The sequence below is a fragment of the Schistocerca gregaria genome, unplaced genomic scaffold (genome assembly GCF_023897955.1).
Source record: "Schistocerca gregaria isolate iqSchGreg1 unplaced genomic scaffold, iqSchGreg1.2 ptg000066l, whole genome shotgun sequence".
Classification (NCBI taxonomy): domain Eukaryota; kingdom Metazoa; phylum Arthropoda; class Insecta; order Orthoptera; family Acrididae; genus Schistocerca; species Schistocerca gregaria.
Window position 1 is genome coordinate 13,693,283 of NW_026061707.1, and position 11,506 is coordinate 13,704,788.

General features: G+C 46.4%; 1 non-coding gene across 1 annotated transcript; it reads right to left on the minus strand.

Moving 5' to 3' along the window:
* Positions 1-9,553: 9,553 nt before the first annotated feature.
* Positions 9,554-9,626, minus strand: Trnak-cuu (transfer RNA lysine (anticodon CUU)). Its single transcript has one exon. It is a non-coding gene; the product is annotated as a tRNA-Lys (tRNA).
* Between the last annotated feature and the right edge of the window lie 1,880 nt (positions 9,627-11,506).

Below are 11,506 nucleotides of genomic sequence, written 5' to 3' on the forward strand. Positions count from 1 at the left end.
GACGAGACCGACCAAATATAGACTGAGAAACAAGACCACACACTTTGTGCATTCGGAATCGAAGGCAGGGCGTCCCTCGCCGCATTTGCTACGATGGCCATTTGCTACTTCTGCAGAAGCGGCAGCGGCGACGACGACGAATATCGCGAGAGGCTGTGAGATATGTGAGAAATACATCTATAAAATGTAATTCAGACTGCCTCGTCCCACCTTATGCTGTACCGCTTTGGCAAATGCTTTATCTGCGCCATTCGCCTTAATCGCATCTGAGAGTAATTCTTAAAAAAACGCCTGTCGCTAATTGTTCGTCATCACAGGTACTGCTTGCTATACGGCCACGACGCGCAACTGATTTCCAAAATTCATCTTTCTCCTGTGATGATGGAACTTACGACCCCTGGTTTATTAGACCAGTGCTCTACCACTGAGCTAAATAGGCGCGGCGTAGCGGTACTCTTGGGTACTTCGTCCTTACGGTCGTCTGCATCATCAGACTTTAGCTGACAACACTTCATATTACCGGCTAATATTTGCAGCTATGGCGACAAATTACTGCTTGGCTACACATCTGACACGTAACCGATGTGCTCTCCAAACAACAACACTTGCATTTCAGAACATGTCATTCACACATGTCTACAAAATCACCTTCACCTTCAAATACAGTTTCCTTGCGACTGACAGAGACGTAGGCAAAGTTTAAAGTTGCTATGTCCATTAAATCTCGTTAATCAGAAAAACGGTAATTTACACCTGCAGCGGAACAAAATTCCGTTTCCGCCCAGCGTCTGGCTCGAACCCACGACCCTGGGATTAAGAGTCTGACGCTCTACCGACTGAGCTAGCCGGCTACCTCGGTGAATACCTGACGGGTAGCACGTCACACAGTACTCGTTTGGGTTGGGTGGTCCCATATAGAATCTCTCCATGCTGCCTAATTTTTCCTAACGTCACACTCGTCACGTACTTCACTTTTATGTCATAATCATTTCTGAGAGGCAAAGAAATTGCATGACAACAAGCAGAGCTAGTGGCGTCAAAATTAACACACATACTTTATGTGACTCAAAAGCCGAACGAGTTACTTTCCGACGTTGTTTTAAATGTGCAAGTGATAGTCAAAACTCGCTGTGTCGGCACTCTGCCGACCATTTCGCTAGTTAACACCGGGCTTGTTGTGTGTGTTTCAAGCTCAAGAGCATCTCCAAGCAAAAAATGGTCAACAGCAACATTCAGACGGTTTCGTACTGCTCAATTGCTACATTAAAACGGAATGTTTCTTTTTCAGAACTGGAAAAACACACGCGTGACAGCATTCGAACCTGTAATCTTCAGATCCGAAGTCCGACGCCTTATCCATTAGGCTACACGGTCACTGACGACCAACATTTACATGTATACGACTCATCTCGAAACGCTCACATCCCTGAGGATTTGTGTTTTCGTTCTACACAGCCGCTGCCCCTTGCTCTTTCCCACCCATTCGTTACATTCAACCTCTGACGAGACCGACCAAATATAGACTGAGAAACAAGACCACACACTTTGTGCATTCGGAATCGAAGGCAGGGCGTCCCTCGCCGCATTTGCTACGATGCTCATTTGCTACTTCTGCAGAAGCGGCGGCGGCGGCGACGACGACGACGACGACGACGACGACGACTACAACGACGACGACGACGACGACGAAGATCGCGAGAGGCTCTGAGATATGTGAGAAATACATCTATAAAATGTAATTCAGACTGCCTCGTCCCACCTTATGCTGTACCGCTTTGGCAAATGCTTTATCTGCGCCATTCGCCTTAATCACATCTGAGAGTAATTCTTAAAAAAACGCCTGTCGCTAATTGTTCGTCATCACAGGTACTGTTTGCTATACGGCCACGACGCGCAACTGATTTCCAAAATTCATCTTTTTCCTGTGATAATGGAACTTACGACCCCTGCTTTATTAAACCAGTGCTCTACCACTGAGCTAAAGAGGTGGGCCTAGCGGTACTTATGGATACTTCGTCCTTACGGTCGTCTGCATCATCAGACTTTTAGCTGACAACACTTCATATTACCGGCTAATATTTGCAGCTATGGCGACAAATTACTGCTTGGCTACACATCTGTCACGTAACCGATGTGCTCTCCAAACAACAACACTTGCATTTCAGAACATGTCTTTCACACATGTCTACAAAATCACCTTCACCTTCAAATACAGTTTCCTTGCGACTGACAGAGACGTAGGCAAAGTTTAAAGTTGCTATTTCCATTAAATCTCGTTAATCAGAAAAACGGTAATTTACATCTGCAGCGAAACAAAATTCCGTTCCGCCCAATGTCTGGCTCGAACCCACGACCCTGGGATTAAGAGTCTGACCCTCTACCAACTGAGCTAGCCGGCTACCTCGGTGAATACCTGCCGGGTAGAACGTCACACAGTACTCGTTTGGGTTGGGTGGTCCCATACAGAATCTCTCCATGCTGCCTAATGTTTTCCTAACGTCACACTCGTCACGTACTTCACTTTTATGTCATAATCATTTCTGAGAGGCAAAGAAATTGCATGACAACAAGCAGAGCTAGTGGCGTCAAAATTAACACACATACTTTATGTGACTCAAAAGCCGAACGAGTTACTTTCCGACGTTGTTTTAGATGTGCAAGTGATAGTCAAAACTCGCTGTGTCGGCACTCTGCCGACCATTTCGCTAGTTAACACCGGTCTTGTTGTGTGTGTTTCAAGCTCAAGAGCATCTCCAAGCAAAAAATGGTCAACAGCAACATTCAGACGGTTTCGTACTGTTCAATTGCAACATTAAAACGGTATGTTTCTTTTTCAGAACTGGAAAAACACAAGCGTGACAGCATTCGAACCTGTAATCTTCATATCCGAAGTCCGACGCCTTATCCATTAGGCCACACGGTCACTAACGACCAACATTTACATGTATACGACTCATCTCGAAACGCTCACACCCCTGAGGATTTGTGTTTTCATTCTACACAGCCGCTGCCCCTTGTTCTTTCCCACCCATTCGTTACATTCAACCTCTGACGAGACCGACCAAATATAGACTGAGAAACAAGACCACACACTTCGTGCATTCGGAATCGAAGGCAGGGCGTCCCTCGCCGCATTTGCTACGATGGCCATTTGCTACTTCTGCAGAAGCGGCGGCGGCGGCGACGACGACGACGACGACGACGACGACTACAACGACGACGACGACGACGACGAAGATCGCGAGAGGCTCTGAGATATGTGAGAAATACATCTATAAAATGTAATTCAGACTGCCTCGTCCCACCTTATGCTGTACCGCTTTGGCAAATGCTTTATCTGCGCCATTCGCCTTAATCACATCTGAGAGTAATTCTTAAAAAAACGCCTGTCGCTAATTGTTCGTCATCACGGGTACTGTTTGCTATACGGCCACGACGCGCAACTGATTTCCAAAATTCATCTTTTTCCTGTGAGGATGGAACTTACGACCCCTGCCTTATTAGACAAGTGCTCTACCACTGAGCTAAATAGGCGCGGCCTAGCGGTACTTATTGTAACTTCGTCCTTACGGTCGTCTGCATCATCAGACTTTAGCTGACAACACTTCATATTACCGGGTAATATTTGCAGCTATGGCGACAAATTACTGCTTGGCTACACATCTGTCACGTAACCGATGTGCTCTCCAAACAACAACACTTGCATTTCAGAACATGTCTTTCACACATGTCTACAAAATCACCTTCACCTTCAAATACAGTTTCCTTGCGACTGACAGAGACGTAGGCAAAGTTTAAAGTTGCTATTTCCATTAAATCTCGTTAATCAGAAAAACGGTAATTTACATCTGCAGCGGAACAAAATTCCGTTCCGCCCAACGTCTGGCTCGAACCCACGACCCTGGTATTAAGTGTCTGGCCCTCTACCGACTGAGCTAGCCGGCTACCTCGGTGAATACCTGCCGGGTAGCACGTCACACAGTACTCGTTTGGGTTGGGTGGTCCCATACAGAATCTCTCCATGCTGCCTAATGTTTTCCTAACGTCACACTCGTCACGTACTTCACTTTTATGTCATAATCATTTCTGAGAGGCAAAGAAATTGCATGACAACAAGCAGAGCTAGTGGCGTCAAAATTAACACACATACTTTATGTGACTCAAAAGCCGAACGAGTTACTTTCCGACGTTGTTTTAGATGTGCAAGTGATAGTCAAAACTCGCTGTGTCGGCACTCTGCCGACCATTTCGCTAGTTAACACCGGTCTAGTTGTGTGTGTTTCAAGCTCAAGAGCATCTCCAAGCAAAAAATGGTCAACAGCAACATTCAGACAGTTTCGTACTGTTCAATTGCAACATTAAAACGGTATGTTTCTTTTTCAGAACTGGAAAAACACAAGCGTGACAGCATTCGAACCTGTAATCTTCAGATCCGAAGTCCGACGCCTTATCCATTAGGCCACACGGTCACTGACAGCCAACATTTACATGTATACGACTCATCTCGAAACGCTCACACCCCTGAGGATATGTGTTTTCGTTCAACACAGCCGCTGCCCCTTGCTCTTTCCCACCCATTCGTTACATTCAACCTCTGACGAGACCGACCAAATATAGACTGAGAAACAAGACCACACACTTTGTGCATTCGGTATCGAAGGCAAGGCGTCCCTCGCCGCATTTGCTACGATGGCCATTTGCTACTTCTGCAGAAGCGGCGGCGGCGACGACGACGACGACGACGACGACGACAACGACGTCGACGACGACGACGAAGATCGCGAGAGGCTCTGAGATATGTGAGAAATACATCTATAAAATGTAATTCAGACTGCATCGTCCCACCTTATGCTGTACCGCTTTGGCAAATGCTTTATCTGCGCCATTCGCCTTAATCACATCTGAGAGTAATTCTTAAAATACGCCTGTCGCTAATTGTTCGTCATCACAGGTACTGTTTGCTATACGGCCACGAGGCGCAACTGATTTCCAAAATTCATCTTTCTCCTGTGAGGATGGAACTTACGACCCCTGCTTTATTAGACCAGTGCTCTACCACTGAGCTAAATAGGCGCGGCCTAGCGGTACTCTTGGGTACTTCGTCCTTACGGTCGTCTGCATCATCAGACTTTTAGCTGACAACACTTCATATTACCGGCTAATATTTGCAGCTATGGCGACAAATTACTGCTTTGCTAGACATCTGACACGTAACCGATGTGCTCTCCAAACAACAACACTTGCATTTCAGAACATGTCTTTCACACATGTCTACAAAATCACCTTCACCTTCAAATACAGTTTCTTTGCGACTGACAGAGACGTAGGCAAGGTTTAAAGTTGCTATGTCCATTAAATCTCGTTAATCAGAAAAACGGTAATTTACACCTTCAGCGGAACAAAATTCCGTTTCCGCCCAGCGTCTGGCTCGAACCCACGACCCTGGGATTAAGAGTCTGACGCTCTACCGACTGAGCTAGCCGGCTACCTGGGTGAACACCTGCCGGGTAGCACGTCACACAGTACTCGTTTGGGTTGTGTGGTCCCATACAGAATCTGTCCATGCTGCCTAATGTTTTCCTAACGTCACACTCGTCACGTACTTCACTTTTATGTCATAATCATTTCTGAGAGGCAAAGAAATTGCACGACAACAAGCAGAGCTAGTGGCGTCAAAATTAACTCACATACTTTATGTGACTCAAAAGCCGAACGAGTTACTTTCCGACGTTGTTTTAAATGTGCAAGTGATAGTCAAACCTCGCTGTGTCGGCACTCTGCCGACCATTTCGCTAGTTAACACCGGTCTTGTTGTGTGTGTTTCAAGCTCAAGAGCATCTCCAAGCAAAAAATGGTCAACAGCAACATTCAGACGGTTTCGTACTGCTCAATTGCTACATTAAAACGGTATGTTTCTTTTTCAGAACTGGAAAAACACAAGCGTGACAGCATTCGAACCTGTAATCTTCAGATCCGAAGTCCGACGCCTCATCCATTAGGCCACACGGTCACTGTCGACCAACATTTACATGTATACGACTCATCTCGAAACGCTCACACCCCTGAGGATTTGTGTTTTCGTTCTACACAGCCGCTGCCCCTTGCTCTTTCCCACCCATTCGTTACATTCAACCTCTGACGTGACCGACCAAATATAGACTGAGAAACAAGACCACACACTTTGTGCATTCGGAATCGAAGGCAGGGCGTCCCTCGCCGCATTTGCTACGATTGCCATTTGCTACTTCTGCAGAAGCGGCGGCGGCGACGACGACGACGACGACGACGACGAATATCGCGAGAGGCTCTTAGAAATGTGAGAAATACATCTATAAAATGTAATTCAGACTGCCTCGTCCCACCTTATGCTGTACCGCTTTGGCAAATGCTTTATCTGCGACATTCGCCTTAATCACATCTGAGAGTAATTCTTAAAATACGCCTGTCGCTAATTGTTCGTCATTACAGGTACTGTTTGCTATACGGCCACGAGGCGCAACTGATTTCCAAAATTCATCTTTCTCCTGTGAGGATGGAACTTACGACCCCTGCTTTATTAGACCAGTGCTCTACCACTGAGCTAAATAGACGCGGCCTAACGGTACTCTTGGGTACTTCGTCCTTACGGTCGTCTGCACCATCAGACTTTTAGCTGACAACACTTCATATTACCGGCTAATATTTGCAGCTATGGCGACAAATTACTGCTTGGCTACACATATGACACGTAACCGATGTGCTCTCCAAACAACAACACTTGCAGTTCAGAACATGTCTTTCACACATGTCTACAAAATCACCTTCACCTTCAAATACAGTTTCTTTGCGACTGACAGAGACGTAGGCAAGGTTTAAAGTTGCTATGTCCATTAAATCTCGTTAATCAGAAAAACGGTAATTTACACCTGCAGCGGAACAAAATTCCGTTTCCGCCCACCGTCTGGCTCGAACCCACGACCCTGCGATTAAGAGTCTGACGCTCTACCGACTGAGCTAGCCGGCTACCTCGGTGAACACCTGCCGGGTAGCACGTCACACAGTACTCGTTTGGGTTGGTTGGTCCCATACAGAATCTCTCCATGCTGCCTAATGTTTTCCTAACGTCACACTCGTCACGTACTTAACTTTTATGTCATAAACATTTCTGAGAGGCAAAGAAATTGCATGACAACAAGCAGAGCTAGTGGCGTCAAAATTAACACACATACTTTATGTGACTCAAAAGCCGAACGAGTTACTTTCCGACGTTGTTTTAAATGTGCAAGTGATAGTCAAAACTCGCTGTGTCGGCACTCTGCCGACCATTTCGCTAGTTAACACCGGTCTTGTTGTGTGTTTTTCAAGCTCAAGAGCATCTCCAAGCAAAAAATGGTCAACAGCAACATTCAGACGGTTTCGTACTGCTCAATTGCTACATTAAAACGGTATGTTTCTTTTTCAGAACTGGAAAAACACAAGCGTGACAGCATTCGAACCTGTAATCTTCAGATCCGAAGTCCGACGCCTTATCCATTAGGCCACACCGTCACTGACGACCAACATTTACATGTATACGACTCATCTCGAAACGCTCACACCCCTGAGGATTTGTGTTTTCGTTCTACACAGCCGCTGCCCCTTGCTCTTTCCCACCCATTCGTTACATTCAACCTCTGACGAGACCGACCAAATATAGACTGAGAAACAAGACCACACACTTTGTGCATTCGGAATCGAAGGCCAGGCGTCCCTCGCCGCATTTGCTACGATGGCCATTTGCTACTTCTGCAGAAGCGGAAGCGGCGGCGGCGACGAGACGACGACGACGACGACGACGACGACGACGACGACGACGACCGCGAGAGGCTCTGAGATATGTGAGAAATACATCTATAAAATGTAATTCAGACTGCCTTGTCCCACCTTATACTGTACCGCTTTGGCAGATGCTTTATCTGCGCCTTTCGCCTTAATCACTTCTGAGAGTAATTCTTAAAAAAACGCCTGTCGCTAATTGTTCGTCACCACAGATACTGTTTGCTATACGGCCACGACGCGCAACTGATTTCCAAATTTCATCTATCTCCTGTGAAAATGGAACTTACGACCACTGGTTTATCAGACCAGTGCTCTACCACTGAGCTACAGAGGCGCGACCTAGCGGTACTCTTGGGTTCTTTGTTCTTACCGTCGTCTGCATCATCAGACTTCATCTGACAACACTTCATATTACCGGCTAATATTTGCAGCTATGGCGACCCATTACTGCTTGGCTACACATCTGACACGTAACCGATGTGCTCTCCAAACAACAACACTTGCATTTCAGAACGTGTCTTACACACATGTCTACAATATCACCTTCACCTTCAAATACAGTTTCCTTGCGACTGCCAGAGACGTAGGCAAAGTTTAAAGTTGCTATTTCCATTAATTCTCGTTAATCAGAAAAACGGTAATTTACATCTGCAGCGGAACAAAATTCCGTAACGACCAGCATGTGGCTCGAAACCACGACCCTGGGATTAGGAGTCTGACGCTGTACCGACTGAGCTAGCCGGCTACCTCGGTTGTGTAGAACGAAAACACAAATCCTCAGGGGTGTGAGCGTTTCGAGATGAGTCGTATACATGTAAATGTTGGTCGTCAGTGACCGTGTGGCCTAATGGAGCGATAGTCTGCCTGCAGCGGTCGTGGCGTGCGGTTGTCTTTGGTCAGCGCTGTGTCTGGCTTGTTTACTTCTGCGGGGTAAGTCGCTCGCTAGCAGCGGTTATTCTTGCGTGTGAGGAATGATGTTGATGAATCAGTGATGACACAAGCTATGAGGATAGATACTTTGAAGTTAACTTTCGATAATTCATTTGCTCGACCAACCTCTTTCGAAATCGAGGATTTCATCGGAGACGTGATGAAAATTGGGATCGGCGGCGGCGACGACGACCGCGAGAGGCTCTGAGATATGTGAGAAATACATCTATAAAATGTAATTCAGGCTGCCTTGTCCCACCTTACGCTGTACCGCTTTGGCAAATGCTTTATCGGCGCCATTCGCCTTAATCACATCTGAGAGTAATTCTTAAAAAAACGCCTGTCGCTAATTGTTCGTCATCACAGATACTGTTTGCTATACGGCCACGACGCGCAACTGATTTCCAAAATTCATCTATCTCCTGTGAAAATGGAACTTACGACCACTGGTTTATCAGACCAGTGCTCTACCACTGAGCTAAAGAGGCGCGGCCTAGCGGTACTCTTAGGTACTTCGTCCTTACGGTCGTCTGCATCATCAGACTTCATCTGACAACACTTCATATTACCGGCTAATATTTGCAGCTATGGCGACCCATTACTGCTTGGCTACACATCTGACACGTAACCGATGTGCTCTCCAAACAACAACACTTGCATTTCAGAACGTGTCTTTCACACATGTCTACAAAATCACCTTCACCTTCAAATACAGTTTCCTTGCGACTGACAGAGACGTAGGCAAAGTTTAAAGTTGATATTTCCATTAAATCTCGTTAATCAGAAAAACGGTAATTTACATCTGCAGCGGAACAAAATCCTATTCCAGCCAGCGTGTGGCTCGAACCCACGACCCTGGGATTAAGAGTCTGACGCTCTACCGACTAAGCTAGCCGGCTACCTCGGTGAATACCTGCCGGGTAGCACGTCACACAGTACTCGTTTGGGTTGGGTGGTCCCATACAGAATCTCTCCATGCTCCCTAATGTTTTCCTAACGTCACACTCGTCACGTACTTCACTTTTATGTCATAATCATTTCTGAGAGGTAATGAAAATGCATGACAACATGCAGAGCTAGTGGCGTCAAAATTAACACACATACTTTATGTGACTCAACAGCCGAACGAGTTACTTTCCGACGTTGTTTTAGATGTGCAAGTGATTGTCAAAACTCGCTGTGTCGGCACTCTGCCGACCATTTCGCTAGTTAACACCCGTCTTGTTGTGTGTGTTTCAAGCTCAAGAGCATCTCCAAGCAAAAAATGGTCAACAGCAACATTCAGGCAGTTTCGTACTGCTCAATTGCTACATTAAAACGATATGTTTCGTTTTCAGAACTGGAAAAAGAAGAGCGTGACAGCATTCGAACCTGTAATCTTCAGATCCGAAGTCCGACGCTTTATCCATTAGGCCACACGGTCACTGACGACCAACATTTACATGTATAAGCCTCATCTCGAAACGCTCACACCCCTGAGGATTTGTGTTTTCGTTCTACACAGCCGCTGCCCCTTGCTCTTTCCCACCCATTCGTTGCATTCAACCTCTGACGAGACCGACCAAATATAGACTGAGAAACAAGACCACACACTTTGTGCATTCGGAATCGAAGGCAGGGCGTCCCTCGCCGCATTTGCTACGATGGCCATATGCTACTTCTGCAGAAGCGGCAGCGGCGGCGACGACGACGACGACGACGACGACGACGACGACGACGACCGCGAGAGGCTCTGAGATATGTGAGAAATACATCTATAAAATGTAATTCAGACTGCCTTGTCCCACCTTATACTGTACCGCTTTGGCAGATGCTTTATCTGCGCCTTTCGCCTTAATCACTTCTGAGAGTAATTCTTAAAAAAACGCCTGTCGCTAATTGTTCGTCATCACAGATACTGTTTGCTATACGGCCACGACGCGCAACTGATTTCCAAATTTCATCTATCTCCTGTGAAAATGGAACTTACGACCACTGGTTTATCAGACCAGTGCTCTACCACTGAGCTACAGAGGCGCGACCTAGCGGTACTCTTGGGTTCTTCGTCCTTACCGTCGTCTGCATCATCAGACTTCATCTGACAACACTTCATATTACCGGCTAATATTTGCAGCTATGGCGACCCATTACTGCTTGGCTACACATCTGACACGTAACCGATGTGCTCTCCAAACAACAACACTTGCATTTCAGAACGTGTCTTACACACATGTCTACAATATCACCTTCACCTTCAAATACAGTTTCCTTGCAACTGACAGAGACGTAGGCAAAGTTTAAAGTTGCTATTTCCATTAATTCTCGTTAATCAGAAAAACGGTAATTTACATCTGCAGCGGAACAAAATTCCGTAACGACCAGCACGTGGCTCGAAACCACGACCCTGGGATTAGGGGTCTGACGCTGTACCGACTGAGCTAGCCGGCTACCTCGGTTGTGTAGAACGAAAACACAAATCCTCAGGGGTGTGAGCGTTTCGAGATGAGTCGTATACATGTAAATGTTGGTCGTCAGTGACCGTGTGGCCTAATGGAGCGATAGTCTGCCTGCAGCGGTCGTGGCGTGCGGTTGTCTTTGGTCAGCGCTGTGTCTGGCTTGTTTACTTCTGCGGGGTAAGTCGCTCGCTAGCAGCGGTTATTCTTGCGTGTGAGGAATGATGTTGATGAATCAGTGATGACACAAGCTATGAGGATAGATACTTTGAAGTTAACTTTCGATAATTCATTTGCTCGACCAACCTCTTTCGAAATCGAGGATTTCATCGGAGACGTGATGAAAA